General features: G+C 38.4%; 1 protein-coding gene across 6 annotated transcripts in view; it reads left to right on the top strand.

Annotated features, from left to right (window-relative positions):
- The window catches only part of LOC129766116 (uncharacterized), a 326,710-nt gene that overhangs the window by 163,454 nt on the left and 137,692 nt on the right, over window positions 1-25,564 (top strand). For all 6 annotated transcript variants that reach the window (XM_055766575.1, XM_055766579.1, XM_055766573.1 and 3 more), the window contains one exon: window positions 8,037-8,098. The gene's annotated coding sequence lies outside the window, so the exon portion shown is untranslated. The remainder of the gene's footprint in view (window positions 1-8,036; window positions 8,099-25,564) is intronic.

Below are 25,564 nucleotides of genomic sequence, written 5' to 3'. Positions count from 1 at the left end.
TCGCTTAGGTTTCGCAGACTGCACCGCACACCGTTCAGTCTTGCCAGATTTCGGGCAAAGCCGTGTTCCTCCATGATTTTCCATAGCTGTTGTCGGTCGATTGTATAATATGGGGCTTTGAAGTCGACGAAGATTTGATACGTTGAGACTTGATACTCGCGACTCTTTTGGAGCATCTACGACAGTGTAAAAATTTGATTCGTTGTCGTGCAATGCAATGTAATGCTAGAGGTACCAGTATAGGTGGATAACACTTTTAATTATACTTTTAAGCTCATTTGAAGTAATGTGTGACGATGCCAAAAAATGTGATAAATATCAATTTTGGGTATAGTAGTAATTTAGGGCGGTGCATGGACAAGTTCGCGAGCAATTGTGTAGCATAATGGCAAAGTAATCAACAAACTTGTGGTGAAATTGGCACTTTTGGATCTTCAAGAGCCTGAATACGGTTCGAACCTTTACGGCAGTAGGAGGGAACCTCCTTATTTAGATTTTTAAATGATAATGAGGTTAATTAGTGATTTGTATTCACGTAGATTTAGAAAGGAATGGATCGGATAAAAACGTAAACCAAGAATTTATTTAAAAACTAGCTGACTCGGCAAGCTGACTTGCCGAGCAGCTGACTGACTCGGCAGCTGACTTTGTCCCGCCCATAATTTATTTTTCTTTATCACATCCACGTTTTCTTACTAAGCGCACGTTCATGTGTCCAATCGCAGAACTGTTCATTGATCTACCCTTTAAAATTATTTTTTACTGTAACATTTCAGTACTTCTACCAAAACTCGACATTATAATATCCGATTATATTCAGACACAATTCTCGTGCAAGATTTTTCATCCACTTGCAAATAACATGTTTCTCCGTTACATGGAATAAATGTTTGACATAGAATGAAGACAGCCCTAAATCGAACAATTCCTTTCTCGAGTTTTGTTCTTATCAACACATTCGTCGATCCATTTTTATTTATATAAAAATAGAAGACGATATAGGAGTGCGTTTCATCTCATTAAAATCAATTTCCACTCTCGAATGAAGATCAATTTCGTTGCCACAAACATCAAATGGACTAACAACGCTTATCAATATGTTATTGTAGAACACATGCGAATTGATTTTTTTGAATTTTACCATTTTCCTTCATAGTTTTTCGAAAATTTTCAATTGTCATTTTTGGTTGGAATATGTTTGGTTGAAATATGTGCATTGTTTTTATGGGGCCCCCTCTCCTTTCCAGTGGAGGAACGGGTGTCATACCATCATAGAAACGTTTCTCGTACCCAAAAACCCTCACATCCCTAATTTGGTTTCATTTACTTGATTAATTCTCGAGTAATTCAGAAATTCGTGTCTCATTTGTATGGTAGCACCCCCCCCACCCCCTAAAAGAGGGAGGGAGGAGTATCTAAACACCATAGAACCATTTATTGCACCCTAAAACCTTCACATGTCCAATTTCGTTCCATTTGCTCGATTAATTCTCGAGTAATGCTGAAATTTGTGTTTCATTTACATGAGAGGGGGGGGCCCGTTAGAGAGAGGGGAGGATTTTCGAACTACCATAGAAACGTTTAGTTCTCGAGTTGTCTAGCAACCTCCCCCCCCCTCTATAGAGAGAGGAAAGGAGTGTCAAACCACCATAAAAACATTTATTGCTCCCTGAAACCTCCATATGCCAAATTTGGTTTTATTTGCTTAATTAATTCTCGAGTAATGCTGAAATTTGTCTTTCATTTGTATGGCAGCTCCCATTTAGAGAGGAGGGTGGAGTGTCGAACTACCATAGAAACGTTTATCGATCCCCAAAACCTCTATATGCTAAGTTTAATTCCATTTGTTTGATTAGTTCTCGAGTTGTTCATGTATTCTGAGTGGCAAGCTCTAGAATACGCGTGACCTCCTTGCAAGACTGGGGAAATTTATTCGATGAAAAATTCCCCCGACTAAAACGGTAATCGAATCCGAACTCTCGGCATGTTAGGTTAGACGCTAACCACTCAGCCACGGGAGCACATATTGGTATTCAGAATTGATTAATAAATTGATAAATTAGATTAATGTTTGAATATCGCAGATATTCGAGCTGCGATTTAGAGATTACGTACTCCGAATCAATCTATTATTGAACCGTAAAAAACCATATAACTGACGTGTCAAGCAGCACAAAAACTCATCACTTCACTAAGATCATTTCACGATCAGCATCGCGCGAAGAAATACTCCTTTGATATAAATCACTCCTGTATGCAAGAACCATAGATAAAGCTGTCAATTAAGAAGTTGTAATCCTGTAATTGCTTAGCCCATTAAGCTATCTAGATTATGCTAATACTGGAAATCGGAAACCATTTGTAACGGGATCACCCTAGGTGGGGAACGAAAGGCGAAATGCACTCAACACAGTCAATAATCAGTGAATTAAATTTGCCTAGCCGCTCGGTACCCCACTCCCAAACCGCACCATCAATTATAACGCGAGCCCAATTGACAGCGCAGCCATAGCGACTCTCCTCACTGGTGGCGGTTAGATGGCGGCAGCATTCGAACGCGCAGACACTAGGGAAACACATGCGCTAATTAAATAAGAGCTGGTCCCTCCAGAAGAACCGCTGGCTGTCCGCTCCGGACGCGATCTCCGGCGTAGGTACAAAGAAAACGTCATGACCTCCTGGTGGAAGCCCATAAGCCTCCGCCAAGAAAATAAAACTTCAGCCTTTGGCAGTTCCCTGGCTAATTCCCAGTTTGTTATTTTTTTCCCTTCCCCGGTGTTCGCAGAAATCGCTCACCATAAAAAGTCTTAATCTGGAAGTTTGCTTTTAATTTACAGTAAATTAAAAGCTAGCTTTTTATAACTTTCACGACAGAGGGCGAGAGCCGATGCGGGTTAAGTATGTTGTGTATGCCCCACACAATCTGCCCACGGGAGAGCAGCGCGCAGGAAATTAATTAGAATAAATTCCAGTGCCGCCGCTCCTTTCTTTTCCCCCGCCCGAGGGACACTCCTCTGTGTGACGTTTGATTAGAAAGCAAGCAAACGAAGAAGTATTCCCTCGTATTCAGCCTCCAGTTGTAGATCAATGCGAGCGCCGTTAACAGCTAATTTGAATGTTTGTGCGCGTTGGCCGTTGAGAGAAGAATCGCTAACGGCTGTTGTAATGAGTCAGTAATTCACTTAGTTCACCCGGCTAGACAACGGAGCAGAGGTGCTTTATCGAGAGGAAACCTCGAGATGGTTGCATGATAAATCAAATCAGCGAGGGAAGTCGGGCTTTTATGGTTCCTAGCTGTAGCTGATGGGCGCGATGTGGGTCACTGTGTTCTTCACTTGCCCAAACCACCTGCCGGAGCTAATTGCGAAGTAAACAGATTTTGATTGATAGATTGGTAGTTTTTCTTCGGGACTCCAACTACGCTTGGAAACGAAGCGGATCGGTAACCAAAATGGTAGCAATGTTTTGACAGATATGACAAATTATCCAACCGCAATTTAGTTCGTGGTCGGTGATTAATGGTTTGTTGGCCCCTCAAGCTACTATCACTGGTCAACAAGAGGAGCTAGAAAGTTTCGACTTGTTATCTAAGCGCAATTTATGATAATAAGTCTCTCTTTCACACATACACATAAGTCCGATGATGACAAGTCTTTTTACGGGACCGTGTGTGAGTTTATTACAACATCATTATCCGTCGTCGTCTGGCGGCATCCGGATGGTTTGGTTTACAACAAATTGGTCCGCTCTGATGGGTGTCTACCTGCGGTTAATAACCATGCTTAAAACGAGAGCCCCCATCACGTCAGTTTCCGTGTCCAGAATGCGGACTTTTCTTCCCAACTTTGTTCTATTCTTGATGGACCTCTGGAATTCGATCAATCGTTCTCACGGAGGAGAAATGGACCATAATCATTGGACTTCCTGAACACCCCAGGAGATCGGTTGTAGACAGAAGAAAAATCAACTAATGATGATGTTATGGATGCTGCTGCTGCTGTGGATCATTGCGGCTAATGATCCACCCGAACGAGTCATCATGAGAAAGATTGATTTGATAATGGGCAGTTTTCGGCGTTTGTTGCGTGCACACCACACGATGGGTAGATGCCGTAACTTGCGCTCCATCCAATCGTCGGATTCACTGGAAATTGGCTCTCCCCGAAAGATATGTTGAATAATAAAATTACGCTCCCGTTGAGCGGTGAAGTAACTAAGCGTAAATTCCAAACATTACTACGGGTGGTTTTTGGTTCGAAGCGGGGCAGTTTCTCAACCGTTTGGTATTTTGAAAATGTTTTGTATGTGAGAAAATATTTTTTTGTCTATATAATGTTTGATCCCGAAAATATTCGCTCCAATCTTGATTTAATGTTTTAGGTTTATTTTTGATAAATTGATTACATTATGCTTCAAAATACTATTCTACTTATTACTTATTACTTATTACTTATTACTTATTACTTATTACTTATTACTTATTACTTATTACTTATTACTTATTACTTATTACTTATTACTTATTACTTATTACTTATTACTTATTACTTATTACTTATTACTTATTACTTATTACTTATTACTTATTACTTATTACTTATTACTTATTACTTATTACTTATTACTTATTACTTATTACTTATTACTTATTACTTATTACTTATTACTTATTACTTATTACTTATTACTTATTACTTATTACTTATTACTTATTACTTATTACTTATTACTTATTACTTATTACTTATTACTTATTACTTATTACTTATTACTTATTACTTATTACTTATTACTTATTACTTATTACTTATTACTTATTACTTATTACTTATTACTTATTACTTATTACTTATTACTTATTACTTATTACTTATTACTTATTACTTATTACTTATTACTTATTACTTATTAATTATTAATTATTCGAATGAGAAATTTTAATACTTGAAAGTAGATTTTGTTCATTTCTCAATTCAAAATTCTAGTCATCTTGATAGAATTTACATATAGGAAATTATATTTAAAAAAGGAATTTAAAAAAAAAATAAAATATCCCATAGAAATCAATTGCCCTAGTTTTTGTTCGCGAATCACTCAAAAACAGATTGTCCCATTTGAGTTCACTTTACATTGTTATAGACGAACTCAACCCAAAGAGTTTTTTTAGGTATAAAAAACCGGAAAAATATTGAAGGATAAAAGGAAAATTCGAAAAAAAATTCCCATTATGTATTCTATTCAATAACAACACGTTTTTCTGCAAATGGAGAGAAATATTTGGTGCAATTCCAAATGAAATCGAACTTAAAATGCAGATTTTAAAAAGTTGTATTCATAATTTGTGGCTGAAAATGATTATGAACATACAAAAATTCGAAGTTTCGAAAATTCATAAAAAATCTATATTCCACAAAGTTCGTCAAAGAAAGGTTTAACCATCTTGTATTCATTTTTAATTTTTTCTACATGACTTCTATTTTATATGAAAAAATAGAGAAAAAATTAAGGAATACATACATAAATTTAAAAAAAGAATGAAAAGGACAATAAATTAGAAATGTTTTTTAAAATATCTCGAGAATGGCTTCTAAATGCAGCAGATTGATAATCAGCTTTTTTATATGAAAAAATTAAAAAAATAAATTAAAAAAATTATTTTAGATATTGCAAATTAAAGTTTTTTTGAAAATAAAAAAAGTACTATTTTTTTCTCAGTGTATATTTTGTCTCGTTTGGACATCAACACTCTATAACTCTTTCTAAGACACTATTTCGGTAGGACTCATAGTTTTTGAGATATAAATTAGCAAAAATTTCTCTTACTAAAATCGATACGCCCTTTTCAAAAGTTACACTTGAGTCGAAAATTCCCAAATGCTGCCAAAAATGCAACCCAAACGGAATACAAACTTTCATTCGAATCGAAAATACTCATGTTTTGTCATTTGTCGATTTCATTTGGAATTGCTCCTAAGTATATTAATAAGTTTGAGCAACTGTGAATATAATAATATATGAAAAAACGAGTCTTACTATTGAAAAATATAAGTTTCCAATGATACAATTGAAGCTCTTCTTGACTTGGTGGTCTCTCACCACCTAAGGAAACAAAAAAGACTTCGGAATCCATTCAAGCTTAAAATCCAAGAATGCTTAACACGTTGAGCCACGAATTTTTCTTGCTGCGCTTTCCATTCAGTCCGTATCAAGAGCGTTTGCACAATATCAGTGTCGGTCCCAGATCCCAGAGATACGTATTGTATAAACAGAAAATAGTCAACAATTCGTCTAGAAATTAGTTTGTATAACAAACAAACCGTATATATTTTTATTTTCTTGTTTTGTAACTGTCAGCCCCAGTCAGTCAGCGCTTTCCTATCAAAAAGCTCAACATCGGCCCCTAGGGACCGACGCTTAACGTGTTAAAAGAACTCATGTAGTTTTCTTTAAGCATTCCTAGGATTTTTCTTGTTAAAACCCATCAGGAACGATTGAAATACAGTAGAACCCCGATTATCGGCGGAATAGTCTGGCCGCAAATAACGAAAATCACGAATAGATCGCAATAGAGAACATAAAATGATGAGCAAAGACGAAAAAATATATTTCCGCATGAAAACTATATTTTAGCAATACAGGAATCTATCCATCTATGAGGTCGTGTACACCAGTGGTCAGATAATGTGAAAGCCATGACCAAAGCCTACCACTCACTGACAAATTTGGGGAAGGCCTGTAGATTTACTATGGAACTCGCTTTCACAAATAATCCACACCCCGGATCATCCACCTGCGGGTATTCGAGGTTCCACTGTAGTTAAATACGACTTAGGACATCATATCACCGTGGGTAATAGGTACCAATATCAGAAACTACGGCCAATGAAATCTGCAAAACGGCGAAAACAATTCCTCCGAATGGCATTTAAATTGTGCACTGAAATTATAAATTCCAAGCTGCCCACAGCACGACCCACCCAGCTCTGGCAATATGGTAGGTACATACACCTGTGAGAAAACCACGGTACTAACCTACAAAACATGTAAACGGCTTCACGGCGAGCAAATTCCCCACCAGCACCGCCACTTACGCCGCCATCGATGTGCCGAATCCGTAATCGCACGGTATCTGTACGGCGACCAATCCTCGGTATGCCAAAACAGCGTGCAACAATGCCAGGGACGACTCCCCGAACACTATGTTTACCGTTTGTTGTCCCCCTCGCTGTTGTCCCCCACCCCCACCGTGACCGTATCTGCCCGGAGGGTGTAGTGAATCGCAGGAAATAAGTGTGGAATATGCAAATGTGTGTTTTATTTAGCATAAATATGTTGTGCACACTCATTTTTGCCGTCGCGAAGCGTCGTTTCCGCCGCGTTCGCTTGGTCGTCTCGTGCCACCCAAAATATTCAAGGCCTTAGGAGCCGAAACCGAAGGATCGTAAATAGATGCCGCTCTAACAGGCTCCCCAGTGTTAAATGGATGGAATAAAAGAGCGCAATTTGCTATCATCTGATGATGGGTGACACTGAGAGAAAAAAAATCTAGTTGCTCCAAAAACACCGCTATTTATTATCCAACACATTAGTTCGGATTTGGAACCGCCCAAAATGGTGGTTAGAAGCTGATAACCCAGCAGAAAAATAAAACCCTGAGACTAAAAATAAGATACAAGTTTGTTTTCACAACCGAAAAACCCTCGAGCATAACAAATCACCGAAAGACCGCTGGAATGGAGTGATAAGTATGAAAATATGCCATTTTGCTCTCCTCGCATCAATCCTTCGTTAAGTTGTCCCCACGCAAATTGCCCGAATCGACCACAAGATTACGAGTGTCAGTCAGCATTACCCCTTGACGGTTGGAAGAAACATTTCCAGAAGTTCTCTTCCGTTCGTAATGTTGCTAAAATCGCAACCTTTAGGCTCCGCTATCAACCTTTTCTTTTTTTGATTCCAACTCTTTTTAATGTGTAATAATACATAATGGATAAACATCGAAGTAAAGAAGATATTTTTCTCGTATTTCTTTTCAGATTTGTCAGTTTTGTATGTCAGACTGCACAACGAACCTCCTATCGTCGAGGTGCCAACAAAGGTAAGTGAAGTTGCCACTTTCAATGATTTCGTTCAAGCGATTAAAGCGAATTCAACAATATTTCGGTACTCAATCATTAGTATTATGTGGCATGTATGGAATTTTGAATTTGATGAAGTTATAGTGAACCGTAGCTGAAACAATCAGTCTCAGTTAAATATTTTTACCATTGCCAAAACTTCAATCGGTTATCATGCTATTGTGTCCTCTGAATTCCCCTAATTGAAAATCTGTGAATCAAACTTCTGTTTTCGCAAGAACAGTCCGCGTGAGAACGGTTCACCGATCCTGCAATCCATCGCTTCGGAGAAAATATCACAAATCTCGACTGAAGTGATAGAAATAAATTCGCAGAAGGAGCTACAATTGAAAGCGATGTTGAATGTTCGAAATGTTATCAAGAACGAGTCGCATGCTACTCGGAAGGTGGCAGACTAAGGTGATAAACCCAATGCCCTTACGAGTGTTATTATTAAAGGGATTTCTTGGTTTAAAAAATCGATATTTCTGATAACTGTTTCCATTCGCTAAAATCTATAAAATAAGTGTTTGAGATGGTTACAAAAAAACAGCTTATTGTATTGCAGCATAGCTTTTGGAATGTGGAAATAAGTCAAGCTTTTATTGTGCTTTTCTTGGAATTATGTTTTTGAAGATTGAAGACATGATTACGCTGGATAAATTATTATATACACATAAATTTATGAACGTGTGTTCAAGACACTCCTTGTTATCGTTGTAAAATCCCTTCCACTACGTCAAATTTACTCGACTCAAAAGACTATTGATAGCTGACCGCTAATGATAGCTGATAGCTAAGCACTCGATTCACTCGACATCAAATAGCATCACGGAAAAAACGATGTGGAAAATTACTTTTTTTATCGGTCCTTTTGAAACTTTCAGATAATAAAATATAACCCATTAGTAAGCTTCTGACATATCTATTACATTCAACTTCAATACCAGAGCCATATGCTCACACCTTACGCTTAACTCCACTCATGAGGTTCTGTATAACATCTGGCGGCAGCTTCTTCTACACTCACTTTATCTTCATGTCTTCCTCAGACTTGACCTCCTTGAGATGCGTCCGTTTTGCCTGCTTCATAAAGGTTTTTTTCGATGGGTCTTAGTTCCTGTACGTTGGGGAGGTTCATGTCCTTGGGTACGAAAGAGACCCCGTCTGCTTCGTACCATTCCAGGACATCTTTTGAATATTGGCACGAAGCTAGATCCGGCCAGAAGATCGTTGGGCCTTCATGTTGCTTCACCAGAGAAAGCAGACGCTTCTGTGGACACTCCTTGAGGGAGATCTGCCCGTTTACAGTCCCGGTAGTCGCGAAAGACACACTCAGTTTGCCACAGATCGCAGATCGCTTGCCAAATCATGTATTTCTTGGCAAACTCTGAAAGTTTCTGCTTCCTTACTTTCTACGGAACATCAAACTTGTGCTGGGCGGTGAAGAACGGTAACCCCGGAAGCTGCCGGAAGTTTGCCTTGATGTAAATCTCATCATCCATGATGAGACAATCAGGCTTCGTCTGCATCTGGGTGTACAGTTTCCGGGCTCCTGACTTTCCTGCCGTATTTTGCCGTTCGTCACGATTTGGAACCTTCTGCAGCAGTCCGTCCAGGTCCTTGGATCTCTGAACGAAAGACTTGGACAGATTCTACATTTTGGCCACATTCCTGACCGAAGCATTGGGATTCCACTCAAACACTTTCACGACACACTTCTGATCCTGATCCTGATCACTAACAGAACATCCATTCTTCCGTTCGATGCTTAGAGTTTTCGTTTAATCACTCAACGCACCGTTGACTGCTCGATTCCGAGTTGTTTTTCGATGTCCCGATGAGAGAGTTGGGGTATTTTCCAGGTGATTACGCGAAATCAATTCACGACGTTGTTTTTCGGGTGACGTAATTTTTGCCGATTCTCGAAAAATTTACAGCGATGAAAACACAGTTAAACAATACACTTTAAACTACTTCTTCAAGATACAGTTTAAACTTCAAATTTTCAAGAAAAAAATATCTCCTAATGGGTAATTTTTAAAGCGTTTTACCGCGATGCAATTTAATGTGGAGACACCCTTTACATTCTGTCAAATATACACTCGACAAAACAATTAGAGGAACAGAGTACGGAATCGAAAAATGTAGATGATTTCTGTAATGCTATAACTTTGTGAAAAATCAACTCATGAAGATGGAGTATACATCATTTTAAAGCTTAAACCTTCAAATTTTGGAACATTTAATGAAAAGAAATTAATCAAGGTGTTTCCCCTTCGTATTTGATGATGAATAGTTGTATAAATAATAATCGGAAAGAGTTTGGAAAACTCCAATAAATTCTGTACAAGGATAGTTTATTACTTAGACAAATAAAATTGTTTAATTTTTTTGCCTTTTTTGCATTTTTGCCAAAAACAGGTTTTTTATAGTATTATACGAAGTCTGCTGTAATTCTGCAAATATTGCAATAAGTTTGAACATTTGTAGGCAAATCTTCAGCCGAGTGTATTCTCTAAATCCCTGTGAACGTTTCATATTGTTACGTTTAGACGTTTTTTAGACGATCGATAAAAGTTTGGTGTAAATTAGAGGACCACTTCATCGCAAATTGTACCAGAAGTACAGAATGCTTTTCGTACTCTCGGAAGCTTTGAATTCGCAGCGAATTCATTTCTAAGGACTGAGGCAGATAAAAATGCATAACTTCAAACGGCACTTTCTCAAAAACGTTAGAAATTTCAAAAAACGCAAATTGAGAGCGGATTGAAGAGATTCGTTCGTTAGAGAAATTCTGATAATCTCTCATATGACTTTTATCAATATGTGAGCAATCCCATTCCGGGTAATGAGAGGGCTGACTCATTAGCAAAGGTAGGTGCAATTGAAGGCGATATTTATCAGCGTCAAATCGCCTTCAATGAATTTTATTCTTTAGTCCGCAAAAATACCATCGCTAACTGGCAACGCAAGTGGAATGAAGATGAATTGGGCCGGTGGTTTCACTCGATTATCCCTAAGGTTAGCCTCAAACCGTGGTTCAAAAGTCTAGACTTGAGTCGGGACTTTATTCGCACCTTCTCCCGACTCATGTCCAATCACTGTTCGTTAGATGCACTACTCTTCCGTTTCAATCTTGCCAGCAGCAATCTCTGCGTTTGTGGCCAAGGTTATCACGACATCGAGCACATTGTTTGGTCGTGCGAGGTGTATCTGGTCGCCAGATCGAATTTAGAAAACTCCCTTCGGGCCCGAGGAAGACAGCCCAATGTGCCGGTGAGAGATGTGTTGGCTCGGTTAGACCTTGGTTACATGTCCCATATATATGTTTTTCTTAAAACTATAGATCTTCGTGTGTGATTGTCCCTACATCCTTATACCCTCCTTTCCTTCCTTTGCGGATAATTCGTCCCCTTGCTATAAATAGTAGAATAAGTTGAAATGTAAATACACTATAGATATACGAATAGATTTATGAAATGAGTGTTCATCAACATTGTTACAATTTCCTTATATCCCATCCTTCTCCTAAAAATATGTCACCCTCCTAAACTCGAGTACACCGCGAGTAATCGGTTTTCCACCTTACTAACCATAGATGTAAGAAAATTGTTTATATATATATATATATATATATATATATATATATATATAGTTTTAAAATTATATTTAAGAATTCGGCTCCTTTAAACTTAAGTAACTGAGCCTGTAAAAATAAATGAATTAATAAAAAAAAAATATGTGAGCAATTAGTAGCAAAATGTCATTACATGTCAAAAGACGCGAATTTCTAATTCGATTATTTTAACAGAATCCACGGTGGTCCCAAAAAACTGGCTAAAGCTGGCTCAACTGGCTAAAGTGGACCAAAGTACTGTGTCAAAAATGATTAAAATGTTCAAACACAACTTAAATGTTAACCGGGTAGCTGGTTCGGGTCGCAAGAAAGGATTTAAATATCCAGGAACTGTGAAAAAGTAGAAGCTTGCTTACAGAGGAATCCTGGATTCTCTAATCGTAAAATAGCGATAAAACAGAATCGTAGTGAAAGACCAGTTCGGCGAATGAAAGCCAGTACAGGCCTGAAGACATTCAAAGTTCAAAAAGTTCCTGATCGAAACGCAATACAAAATATAGAAGCTAAAAAACGGATAAGAAAGTTAAAATGAGATTTTTTTTTGAGAAAAATTAAGTACGACGAAACTTATGTATTGTGTGACCCTCTCTGGCCAGGAATTTTATTCAGCGATGAAACGAGGAGATGTCAACGAGAAATTCAAAAGAAAAAAGAAGTCAAAGATCCCAATGAAGTTTCTGGTTTGGCAGGCAATCGCGTGGCGTAGTTGTGGTGCTTAAAGTAAATAATTCGTGGCCGCTGGAAGTATAAATTTCGAAATTTATATTGAAGAGTGCTTACAAAAGCGTATATTGTCATTCATAAGGAAACTCAATGTGCCTACATTCTTTTGGCCAGATTTATCTTCATGTAATTATGCCAAAGCAACTTTAAAATGGTATGAAGACAATAATATGATTTTGGTTCCTAGAGACGCCAATCCACCTAACTCTCCTGAGCTTCGTCTCATTGAAAGATATTGAGCTTCAATTAAAAGAAACTTGAAGTCAATGCAGAGACGAACCGAAAACATTGCAGGCAGGAAGGTATCCAAAACATACCTTCTGAAGATAGAAGAGTTCTACAAAAAATAGAATGTTTAAATTGTATTACTATCAGTTTAATTACAAAATTCCTTTTCAATTCTGTTCTGCTTTTTATGAGAGTGCCATTGGTTTGGGAGTTACAGCTGTTTAGAGTTATGCATTTTCCGTTCTGCCTCAGTCCTTCTGTATTCAATGCCACGAAGCAATAATTTGGGTTTCGCAAATAGGAGAAAACACACGGGGCTATATCTGGAGTAATTATGCGTTGGATGGACATGGGATCAGAATTTGATCGTTCCAAAACGTCAGCAGTCACTTGACTGGGATGAAAATTTTACAGAAAATTGAGCTCTTTTGGCCCGGCGTACCGCGACTTTTCACATGCCCAAAACCTCAACCAAAATATGATGAACGGTCTTCTGAAAGATATTATTTCAAGGGCTAGCTATCTCTCTCTTAAACTTAAATGATGATTTACGTGTACCATATCTTTTATTTTGTCGATGTTTTCATCAGTTGAAGTGGTGGATGATCTTCCTTGACGTGGAAAATCATTCATCTCTTCTCAGCCGTCATTTAATGCTTTATACCAGCCAAACTAAACCTGCGGTTCCGCGGCGGGCTCTTTTGGTTGGCTCATCTAGTCATTTTAAAATATTTTATATGTACGAAAATTTAATAAATTCATTAATAATGTAAGCAAAGCAATGGTGACAAATCAGAAAACATGTCACGTTTCCATGAAATAGAAAAAACAAATGCAGCGTTCGTTCTACGGGCAATGTGGATAGAGAAAATATTGCAAGATGCGTTTGACAAAACTTAACTTATTTATTACAGAGATGTAGTGTTCTCTGAATGAGTTCTATTTCACATTTTCACATTTCGATTTCCAACAATATTTTGTATCGATTGAAAGCGACAAAATTGTTCATTCCTATTCAAGTATTCATTTTACTGGTTTGAAAGAATATTTTCAAATATTTTAGAGAGAGCTGGCAGTATGCTAATTGGTCGGTTTTCAGGATTATCAACCTTTCCAACCGGAACTATTCTAGCAATTTTCCACATGCTTAAGAAACTTGATGTCGTAACACAACAATTCGAAAGATCAGTAATGAACGGTAGCGTTACTGAGAGAGACATCTTCAAGATTGTTAGTGGAATTTCATCATTTCCAACCGAGTTATATGAAGCAGACGAAATCTCAGTAAGAACCTCATCTGTGGTAATACCTCGTAAAGAAAAATTTGTAGTAAAACTATTTTCTAATGGAAACTCGATAAAAGCACGCGGAATATGATGAGAGATGAAAAAGATCCAGTTAGAATATGTTTGAGACCAATTCGCTTCATTTTGTACCATAATTTATTTGCTGGGAGGTTTGCATTCAGTTGAGAAGTGAAAAATTCTCGCTTAGATAAACGAATTTGACGGTTTGTTATATTTCTCAATCGTGCAAAAGTGTTCCATTTTGTTTCATTTTCTTTATCTTGTACCCAACATTCATAAGCATCAGATCTGTTATTAAACAATCGTCGACTTTGGGAATTGATCCACGAGGCACATGGATCAAGAATTAGTTTTTTCTTAAGTAGAGATAATTGGGACACATATTTAATTTCATTAGTAAACCACAGAGCGTAACTTACGATGAGAATCTTCAGATTAACCACCAAATTGCTGTTCTCTCGAAGAATTACTTTTCTCAAGGAAAACCTATCATAACTGAAGCGGAAGAAATAAGTACGAAGAATTAATAAATTTAATTGTCTCATAATTATTACAATACCCTTGGTGCACAACGATTCATAACTTCATATTTATTATTATCCACACTTACAATTTGTGAACCTGAACCTCTTAGAACCTTTCCTCCCCATCCGAGGGTGACAGTTCGAAGGTCGTGCGTGGAAATGACTTGCGAGAAAATCCTTTTACATTTGACCTACATACCATCCGTTTCCATCCATCACTTAGCTAAACACGCTCGCTATGCTGCGTTTCAATCCTCGTCGCAAGATTTGGGGTGATCTTTCCGCAGATTGATTACCGTTTAATGCTTCCAGCAGCTACATTTAGCCGGAACATGGGTGCGAATCTACGGAGGGAATCAAATCAAATTGCCATTTCTCGGGTATAGTATTCAATTATCTTTTAACTTTACTCCTCGCCGCCATCAAAAGCATAAACAAAACGTGTGCCATTAACACAGGGAAGATGCGCAGAATGCCTTCACAATGTTTTTGTTCCAGCAATTGAGCCCCGTGAGAGCGAAGGACGAGGAGCACCTGAGAGCCGGATGCTACGTGATCCCGCTGAAGTGTGTCAACTCGTGAAGGAAAGTGATAAGGAAGGTAAGGTATGATAGATTCCTCCGTTCCGCGCGCAGATTCGATTTGATGCAAATTAAGTGCCGTTGTGGAGCCTAGTTTCCCCCCTCACAAAAATGTTTTTGTAAGTGATGTTGCGGACATAGGATTAGTAACAGCCCTGGGTATTAGATTTACTCCGATGTGTGCCGATTCAGCAAGGTACCTGAGCGGAATCGCATTGAAATTCAATTCCGCTCTGTTTGTATACGCAATCGGAGAATAATTAATTAGCATGGAAAGCGAGTGCCGTTTGAGAGAAGATATTGTTTTTCACGAAATAAATTAGGCGAAATCTGTGAGCCTTCTCTTGACATGTCATGATTGCTACCCAATTTTTAATCAATTCCGTTAGAGCGGCTCTCGTCTGTTTTATTTGATGCTATTAAATTCCGTCAGCATGTGGAATAGCTCACTCGCGCTGGCTGCTACCCAATGGGACCCTTTTTATTGCAAATGTTCTTTCCCAGCTGTCTCGTGATGGATGGCCCTTTGCCCACATCATCGCACTCGGCCTAGGCTCGGCACGTCGGAACCCAGGCAATCATGACAGGTTTGAGATGCGAACCTTCCCATGATCTGCGCACGGATTCCTCCCAAAGAATCAAGCTCGGTCAGACCTTGTTACCCACAGACTTACAGAGTGAAAATCTGCTGCCCCGGTCGTAAACGAATCACTTAAGAGGAAGCTTTGAGAATGTCCGTTCATTTTCTCGCAGCAGCACACGGAGGAGGGCTCCTCAGAGGCTCAATGATGTCTGCTGCGGCCGTGTGAGCAACCGAGTTTCGTAAGAACACGTGAGCTTCGCAATGCTCCAGCGCAGCGTCGGGCAGCGCGCCGTCGGAGAAGAAAGAAAATAACAGCAGAAGGGCACCTTGGAGAGAGATGAAGGAAGCGAAGCATTATGCAACGATGATGATGGTGATGATGATTTTTACTGCTCTTGGTGGAGCACATACATTGTGTGGGGGAATTGTGCTGTCTGTGAGTTACCGAGTGGCGGCGCGGCGCAAAATGGGGCACGAAAGAATTTCAACCTGATGGGATTTGTGAGGTGTGTGAAGCATAAAAAAGAAGTTTGAACTAGAGAAGGGAAGCTGTGACTGCGGGTGAATCGTGACGGCTTTGGAGTTGTATGAATCATAAAAAAAAACAGAAACGTTTCTGGTGTTTTGGTCTGGTTGGAGATCCCAGAGGAGAACCGACCTCTGCTTCTCTGGGAATGGTTACCTTTCAAATGTAGTTCCGTGAAGTCGGAATCGAACGTTGAGGAATGCTATGGAATTGTTGACGATGTGCTTAGCATGTTTTCTAATTGCTTTTTATTGTGAGTAACTGCAAACTTTACGAAACGACAAATGCAGCTTCGTAAAGTTTGAAATGAGCTTCGCAAATATGGCGACATTTATTCTGATATAAATTTCGACTTTCGATAGAAACTATTTTCGTGTTTACAGGAGATTCTCAGTAAGTGCTTATTAAAAATGGAATCGATGACTACTGGTTTAATTGTAATAAAGCCTACTAATGAAATAATTCAATTGTTTTGAAGCGTAATAATGAAACTTTTCACAGGCTAAAAACAATTTAAATTATGTTCATCTAATTTTTCCGAATAAATAATAATAATTTAAATCCAAGTATCCTAAACGTAATTTATTGAATCTTATGGTAAAGTGGATTGGAAAAATAGTTATATAAATCATATTCATTATTTTTTCGGAAAAATCAGAGAAACCCCGATTGTCAAAATTACAGATAAACTTCGATATAACGTACCCTTATTTTAACGTACCCTCGATATAACGTCACTCGATATAACGTACGCATTTCCAATGTGTAAAGGAAAAAAATTTTCAATATTTTTTTTTCTGATAGAACAATGAATTATCTGTATTGTGATGCTAAAACAAGTACCTTCAATCAATCCCGAAATACAGCTTGTTTTGTGATTCCGGATTCTAAATGAATCAAGTTTTAATCAACAGTACGAAGGAAAACATCATGAGAAAGGCTGGCTTCGTCCTCTGATTGAAGTTATTCATTAACTTTACTAAAAAAGCAACACAATAAAGTATTATAGACTACGTTTGTGAGTACTTTATTTTGCTTGGATACAACGTACAATTTGAAAAGTGAAATGTACGTTATATCGAAGTTTACCTGTATTAAAATTGTGAAAATTGTGAAAATTGTCAAAATTGTCAAAATTGTCAAAATTGTCAAAATTGTCAAAATTGTCAAAATTGTCAAAATTGTCAAAATTGTCAAAATTGTCAAAATTGTCAAAATTGTCAAAATTGTCAAAATTGTCAAAATTGTCAAAATTGTCAAAATTGTCAAAATTGTCAAAATTGTCAAAATTGTCAAAATTGTCAAAATTGTCAAAATTGTCAAAATTGTCAAAATTGTCAAAATTGTCAAAATTGTCAAAATTGTCAAAATTGTCAAAATTGTCAAAATTGTCAAAATTGTCAAAATTGTCAAAATTGTCAAAATTGTCAAAATTGTCAAAATTGTCAAAATTGTCAAAATTGTCAAAATTGTCAAAATTGTCAAAATTGTCAAAATTGTCAAAATTGTCAAAATTGTCAAAATTGTCAAAATTGTCAAAATTGTCAAAATTGTCAAAATTGTCAAAATTGTCAAAATTGTCAAAATTGTCAAAATTGTCAAAATTGTCAAAAATGTCAAAATTGTCCAAATTGTCAAAATTCTCAAAATTCTCAAAATTCTCAAAAAACGGATAAAGTTGGGCTTTTGTGCTACTTTTTGTTCCGAATACGTGATGTCTGTTATACAGATGTATTCTGAAGCTTCAAAGAACTTTAAGGTCAATTAATTGGGTAATTAGCTGCCCTGAAATCAGAACAATTAGGTAGGAAACCGATTTCGAGGGAAAACAACCAGTTTGATTTTCTTTGCACAATAAGACAATTGATTAACAGATAATTCTGACATTAAGAAAGAAGTAAAGAGATCTTTTGAAGTAGGATTACGTCTTTCGGGAACATATTGGGGTACAAATCGAGCACATCGTGAAAATTGTCCAATTTGAATCATTTCCTGATGGATTGATGAAATTTTTGCGTCAATCGATTTCGGCACTCCATAACTATTTTTTATATTGAATAAAATAATATTTGTCATGAAACTAACTACAAACAATTGGAAAATCTCAACCCCTATCCTAACGGAAATATACTCTTCTGATTGGTCGAAATTGACGACACATGCGGCGGTTCCCTTACAGAGACATCTAAACCAAACTGCCTGAAGGAAATCGGCATTGCAAATACATGAATGTAAGGGGAGCTTTTGTTCTCACCGAAATGTGTTCCCTAACAGAGACATTAAAACCAAGGTGCCCAATATTGCAAGTCTGGGGCATTATTATATTGCAAGTAAGGTGAGTGATACGATAAATTGCACCAAATAACAGTTAAATTTGGAACTTTAATGTTGGTTGCTTCGTGAAATTTCGTACCGATCGTGTATTGTGAAAAATTTAGCACAAGTGTAAGTGTAAAATTGTATATGGTAGCAGTTGTGTTAAAAATGACTTGATATATGGAACGATTTATTTTCATAAATAAAAACCAAGGTTTATTCCCGCTCGAGAACGGGTCATTCGGTTTAAGCTGTCTGTTTTGTTGTGTTCATTTTCTCCTAAAAAAAGTTCATACGGCGAGAGCAATTGGAAAAGTGTAGAAATATTCGAAAAAGTGATTTCCCATATGCTCTACATATCGTATTAGGTGTTGTTAGTGCAATTAAAATTCGCATTGGATTTAAAAACACTCAGAAGGTAAAATTATAAAAGAAAGTTACCTTTTCCATTTCAAATATGTTTTCTTTATATTAAAGTAACATGTTTTTACTGATAATTGTGTTCGGTATTGATAATTATCTTATATTACATTGGTGAGCTTTTTTCTCTTTATTTCATCCATACATAACACAGGAGGTATCTAGCCTAGGATCACAGAAGACGGTTTTCATCATATCTCATGTCACTTCGGCATCTTCTATCTGATACGCACCATTCAACGACTGTTTACCATTTTCCTGTCAACATCATCATCAAAATAATTATCAAAGAGTTTAACGATGTTATTCTTCAAACATATCCAAAATCAACAGATAGCCTAACGGAATCCTACGTCAACTATGCGGTCGTGTCTCGGACACAACCCTTTTGTGACTTTTTCAACGAGAAATCTAAATTCTGCCTGAACGATGTACAGAATAAGTTATGAGTGAAGGAAAAGGGTATTCTAGTATTTGTTTTCTCATAATAACATGAACCGTAACGAGAAACAATATGATTTTGATTCATGGTAAAATTGTATCGAGTAAACATGATTCTTATCAACAACTATGAACAACTTCTTCTATGAACTTCGCATACTCGTTTTCCCCCTTTATAATCTTGGAAACTAAGTAAGAAATGATACAATTTATGTGAAAAAACATACGATCTCTGGCATTACCTTCACAATACAGGTCGGACTCAATTATATATAGTCGACCATTTTTTTCAACAATTATTTTCAAATCCTATGCATAATCAAATCTCAAGAAAACAATTTTTTTATTAATGAATGAATATCAAACATTAATATAAAAATAGCTTTTTTGTAATTCGGAATTAACGTTGAAAGTGAAATTGCGATTATATATAATCGAGTCCGACCTGTATGTATTTGTTATACTACATAGGCTCAAAGGTCCCGGGATTTTTCATGAAAACAATCGTTTTTTGGCCAAAACTGTATGAATTCCTCAACAAAGATTCCTTCAAGGGCAACTCACTTGGTATAGCGAGTTTCCAGCATTTCGATTCCCTTTCTGTAGTACGAAACGTGTAAGTCTTCGAAATATGCCTCAGTGCTACTCTGCAGACAGCCTATTGGACTCAGGAGTGTGGTAATGGATCTACTTTTCATCCATTGTCACAAAACGTTGAAAGAAGTCCACTCGATTACGCTTCGACAACGCCAAACCGGCTGTTGAATCATCAACGCGCCGCTGTTTTTGATCGACGGTCAGCAAACGTGGCACCAATCGCGCGGATGGTTTTTGAAATCCCTACGGCCTCAGCTTACTCGCGTAACTTCACTTTACGATCGTTCAAAGTCGATGCACTTGTTTCATGATTTCTGGATTCGTAGCCTCTTTGGCCCTTACAGAGCGAGGTGTATCTGCGGTGTTTGTATGGCCTATTTGAAATTAACTAAACCACCGATAAACTGTTGTTCCCGAAGGAGCAGAAGTGGAATAACATTTCGTCAACCACTGCGTTGACTGTACAAGAAGTTTTTCCCATTAAAAAACAATGATTAATCAAAATACGATTCCTCTTTTTCCATTTTCTATACGAATGTTAACCGAAATGTCATGAAACTTTACACATTAGCTAGTGACAGATGAATCTCTCGAAATGAATCTTGTTCTTTTTTTTAGTGGCGCCCTCTGTCGAAAAATCCCGGAACTTTTCAGCCCATGTAGTTTCCCGTAAAGTACGTATGGAAACAAATTAATTTCGAAAAACTCCGTTGCATTGTTTTGAATAGTCTGAAAAATATTGCTAATCATTGGATCAATATAGCAAACAAAAACGATCCGTGTGACCATCTATTCTATGACTGCAAAACGGTCCATTTGATTGAACTTTCACAACGGGAGATACGATTAACTATTTTAAATCAAATGTACACTAGCAGCAAGCAATTCACAACTATCATTCCGTCTCGGATGAACATAAATTGGAAACACCACATCAATCCCATCCACGCAATGATCATTGGCTGTAAATGCTTTATGACGATGAGTTTGCTCTATTGCGGGGCTTTTAACTGAACTGCTCGACTTATGGGAAACCCCTTCTCGGGGTATGCGGCGCAGAGAAGCGGCTCACAGATGGCCTCGGAATGAAACGGCAAATTTGGATAAACCAATATTTAGTCACGTGCAGAGTGGCAACTCGGTAAGATATTGATCAATTTCAAGCAGAACTGTGGAACAGCAGCAAATACACAAACACAGCGGCCCTAGTGTTGATCCTCTTCTGACGCAGCAGATTGGATTAAAATTCAACGCGCCGTGGCTCGCCGTGGCCTAGTTACGGGGTTACGGCGTGTGGAGGCCGTAAAATCCACACACAGTACAGGTAGCTTTCGTTTTTTTTTCAATTCGGTCAATGCGGATATCATCTAGTGGCAAGCTCACTCACGAGCAAGGTGTGTTTACGGAAGCTTATTATGGGGCTAAGTGCCGATGATTGAAGAAGTCGTCGACAATGGATCCGGTAATCGGTGAACAGAATGCATTAGTGAAGCGGAGTGATGAATGGGCATCACTTTGCCGAGCTATCGTGAGAATTCATCTTATCGCCGTTGGAGATTTTCCGGAATGCATGCGGTTTTTATTCATTCTTCATACGGGCATAAAATAAGGTTCGACCCCAAGGCAAGATATTTACAATTGGAGTGGTTGTTTCTGTCAACTTATATAAAATCAAACGTTAAATTAAAAAGTTACTTCAACATTTAATCCCGCCAACAAAATTCGGGAAATTATTACCTTTTGGTATGCTCAAATCCCCAACAGAATTTTCCATAACGTCACAAAACTTTTCCACGATAAGCCACAATATACCGCCAACAACAGATGCTGCATGCATTACCCTCCCTCGTATATTCCCCCCCACAATTTACGCTTACAATGCTAATAAACAGATGAATGTGGGAAAAAAAATGGAGGGAGCTCGCCACCATCAAAACAAACACAAATTATTCAACGCCAACACTCGGAGACGGGCTTCAAAGGAAGTAGCTCTTCAGCTAATTTGTTAATCAGCGTGAAGATGAAAGCGTGGATGTGTATGCTTCGGTACTTCAAAACTCGGCGATGGCGAATGTTGGCTCACTTAAAACACGCGTGGTTAAATTGAGAAAACACACGCCGTTTAAAGCCACCGTGAGAAATTTTGAACATTTATCTATCGGTGCAGACGGTCGGAAACATGGTTGGGATGGGTCGAACAGCGGGAGGAAACCCAGGTCGATGATATGTGAAAACAAAATTCATCGGGCCATTATCGAAATTACACATGAACTGGCGTGTAGGAGATTGTTCTAAAGGGTGTGTCACATCAAATTGCATCACGGAAAAAACGCTGTAGAAATTTAATTTTTAGGAATTATATCTTCAGCTTTCGCTTATAATCAGATAAGAGTGTATAGATCACGTTGACCATGCTTCACTGTATTTTTTTTGTAAATTTGGAAAAATGTCGTCGAACGAAAAAGAGCGTCGTGAATTAATCCTGTGCACTCATTTCGAGAATCCGGAGTTGTCACATCGGGACATCGGTAAGATGCTGAGAATCGTCCAATCCACGGTCAGCAGAGTACTAAAACGATACTTCGAGAACCTAACCATCGACCGGAAGGTGAAGAACGGCAAAAATGGATGCTCCGTCAGTGAAAAAGATCACAAGCGCGTAGTTAAGCAGTTTAGGCGTGATCCGAGAAGTTCGGTCCGGGATGTCGCCAATAAGCTGAATTTGTCAAGTTCATTCGTCCAGCGGACCAAGCAGCGGGAGGGCCTGCGTACATACAAGGTTCAGAAGGCTCCTAACCGCGACGAAAGGCAAAACATGGTGGGGAAGACGCGAGCCAGGAAGCTGTACACCTAAATGCTGACGAAGCCGCATTGCCTGGTAATGGACGACGGACTTTCGTCAGCTGCCGGACCGGTTGTCTCCGCAGAGGACAAATTCAGCGTTCCGGAGGAGATTCGCAAGCAGAAACTATCCAAGTTTGCCAAAAAGTACATGGTGTGGCAAGCGATCTGCTCTTGCGGAAAGCGAAGCGCCCCCTTCGTGATGATCGGCACGGTAAACGGGCAGGTTTACCTTAAGGAGTGCCTACAGAAGCGCTTACTACCACTATTGAAGCAGCACGAGGGCCCGACCATCTTCTGGCCGGATCTCGCTTCGTGCCACTATTCAAAGGACGTGTTGGAGTAGTACGAAGCCAACGGGGTCACCTTCGTGCCAAAGGAAATGAACCCGCCCAACGCATCGGAGTTTCGCCCAATAGAGAAATATTGGGCGATTATGAAGCAGGCCCTCCGGAAGAACCCAAAAGTTGTCAAATCGGAGGCGGACTTCAAGAGAAAATGGATTTCTGTTCAAAAAAACTACAACCTGACGTTGTACAGAACCTTATCGACGGGGTAAAGAGGAAGGTGCGAGCATACGGGCTTGGGCTCGAAGTATGAATAAAAAGAAAATGCCAAAAGTTGTTTAATAGTTTTTATTTTACTGTCTAAAATTTTCAAAAGGATCGGTTTACTGGGCGAATTTCTACAGCGTTTTTTCCGTGATGCAATTTGATGTGACACACCCTTTATTCAACTTTGCCTACATATCGACGAGTGATGAATCAGTTATGGGCTTTAGTTCAACTAAGTGACGATTGACGCCGCTGACGCACTTTAAAATCGCGTCCTCAAAATATCGTTCACTCGAATACTATTTTCGGAGACGCGCATTCGCCCGAAAACCCTTCGCTTTGAGCCTTATGATCTTCGAATATATCGTTGCCCCAAAAATACTTCGCGTGAAACCTATTTCCACTCTCCTAGTTCAGCAAAATCCACTCATCCTTTCCAGAGAATTTAATTATTTATTTCATTCTATCGCGTTGTTTGAACACTTCGCCAAAAAAGGGTATTTTCGTTGTAGTTATAATTGACATGGGTTGTCAACTCTTGTTGACCGCTACAGAAAAGTTTGTAACGCGTCTTCCGTCTCCCCGATGATGTTGGGGGCAGAAAAGATGCTCTCGAGATACAAACTAGAAAGATATTTTGACGCAGCATTACTTCTTTCGGAAACATATCGGGGGGAAATCTATCGCATCGTGAAAAACTTCCATTTCAAACGCTTAATGCTTAGTCATTTTTGATGGATTGATGAGATTCTTGCGTCATGAAACAAATTATCGAACAACTAAAAAATCTCAACTCCTATTCTAACGGAAATACCCAGTTCTGTTTGGTCGAATTTGACGACTCAAGTGTAAATATGATAGAATGAAGACAGACCTAAATCGGACAATTTCTTTCTCGAGTTTTGCTCTAATCAACACATTCGGCGATCCATTTTTTTATATAGATAGAAGACGATATAGGAGTGCGATTGTCATGTTTGGTTGGAATACTTGTATTATTTTTATAGAACCCCCTCTTCATTTCAGAGAAGGGCGGGTGTCATACCATCATACAAACATTTCTCGTACCCAAAAACCCTCACATCCCAAATTTAGCTCCATTTGCTTTAGTAGTTCTTGAGTTATGCAAAAATTTGTGTTTCATTTGTATGGCAGCCTCCTCTTAGAGAGAGGGGAAGCGGGTCAAACCATTTAAGAAACGTTTCTTGTCTCCTGAAACCTCCACATGCCAAATTTGGTTTTATTTGCTTGATAAGTTCTCGAGTTATGCATACATGTATGCTTCATTTGTGTGGTAGTGGTCCCCATAGAGAGGGGGAGAAGTGTCTAACCACCGTAAAAACATTTATTGCATCCTAAAACCTACACATGCCAAATTTGTTTTCATTTGCTTGATTAATTCTCGAGTTATGCCAAAATTTGCGTTTCATTTGTATGAGAGGCCCCAGTTCTCGAGTTGTCTAGCAACTTCAACCCCCCCCTCCCCCTTCACTCTTCTTTAGAGAGTGGAAAGGAGTGTGAAACCACCATAAAAACATTTATTGCTCCCTAAAACCTCCATATGCCAAATTTGGTTCTTGCTTGATTAGTTGTCGAGTTATGCAGAAATTTGTGTTTCATTTCTATGGCAACCCCCCGCCCCTCTTAGGAAAGTTGGGAGGAGTGTTGATCCACCTTAGAAATTGATTGATTAGTTCTTGAATTATGCAGAATTGTATGCTTCATTTGTATGGCAGCTGCCCCTTAGAGAGGGGGTGGAGTGTCTAACCACCGTAAGAACATTTATTGCACCCTAAACCTTCATATGCCAAATTTGGTTTAATTTGCTTGATTTATTCTTGACTAATGTAGAAATTTGTGTTTTATTTGTATGGCAGACCCCCTCACCACCATATGAGAGGAGAGGAGGAGTATCTTACTGCCTTAGAATCATTTATTGCACCCTAAAACCTCCACATGCTAAATTTCGTTTCATTTGCTTGATTAATTCTCTAGTAATGCAGAAATTTGTGTTTCATGTGTATGGCTACGGATGGCGTACGGACGAAACACAAATTTCTGCATTACTCGAGAATTGAGCAAATGAAACCAAATTAGGCATATGACGAATATCATTCCATCTCGTCTTAGGAGTTGGCAGCACCATCTCAGATAGCAGTGAAATGT

Source organism: Toxorhynchites rutilus, chromosome 2, assembly GCF_029784135.1.
Source record: "Toxorhynchites rutilus septentrionalis strain SRP chromosome 2, ASM2978413v1, whole genome shotgun sequence".
Taxonomy (NCBI): domain Eukaryota; kingdom Metazoa; phylum Arthropoda; class Insecta; order Diptera; family Culicidae; genus Toxorhynchites; species Toxorhynchites rutilus.
This window is presented reverse-complemented; position numbering and strand designations above follow the sequence as displayed.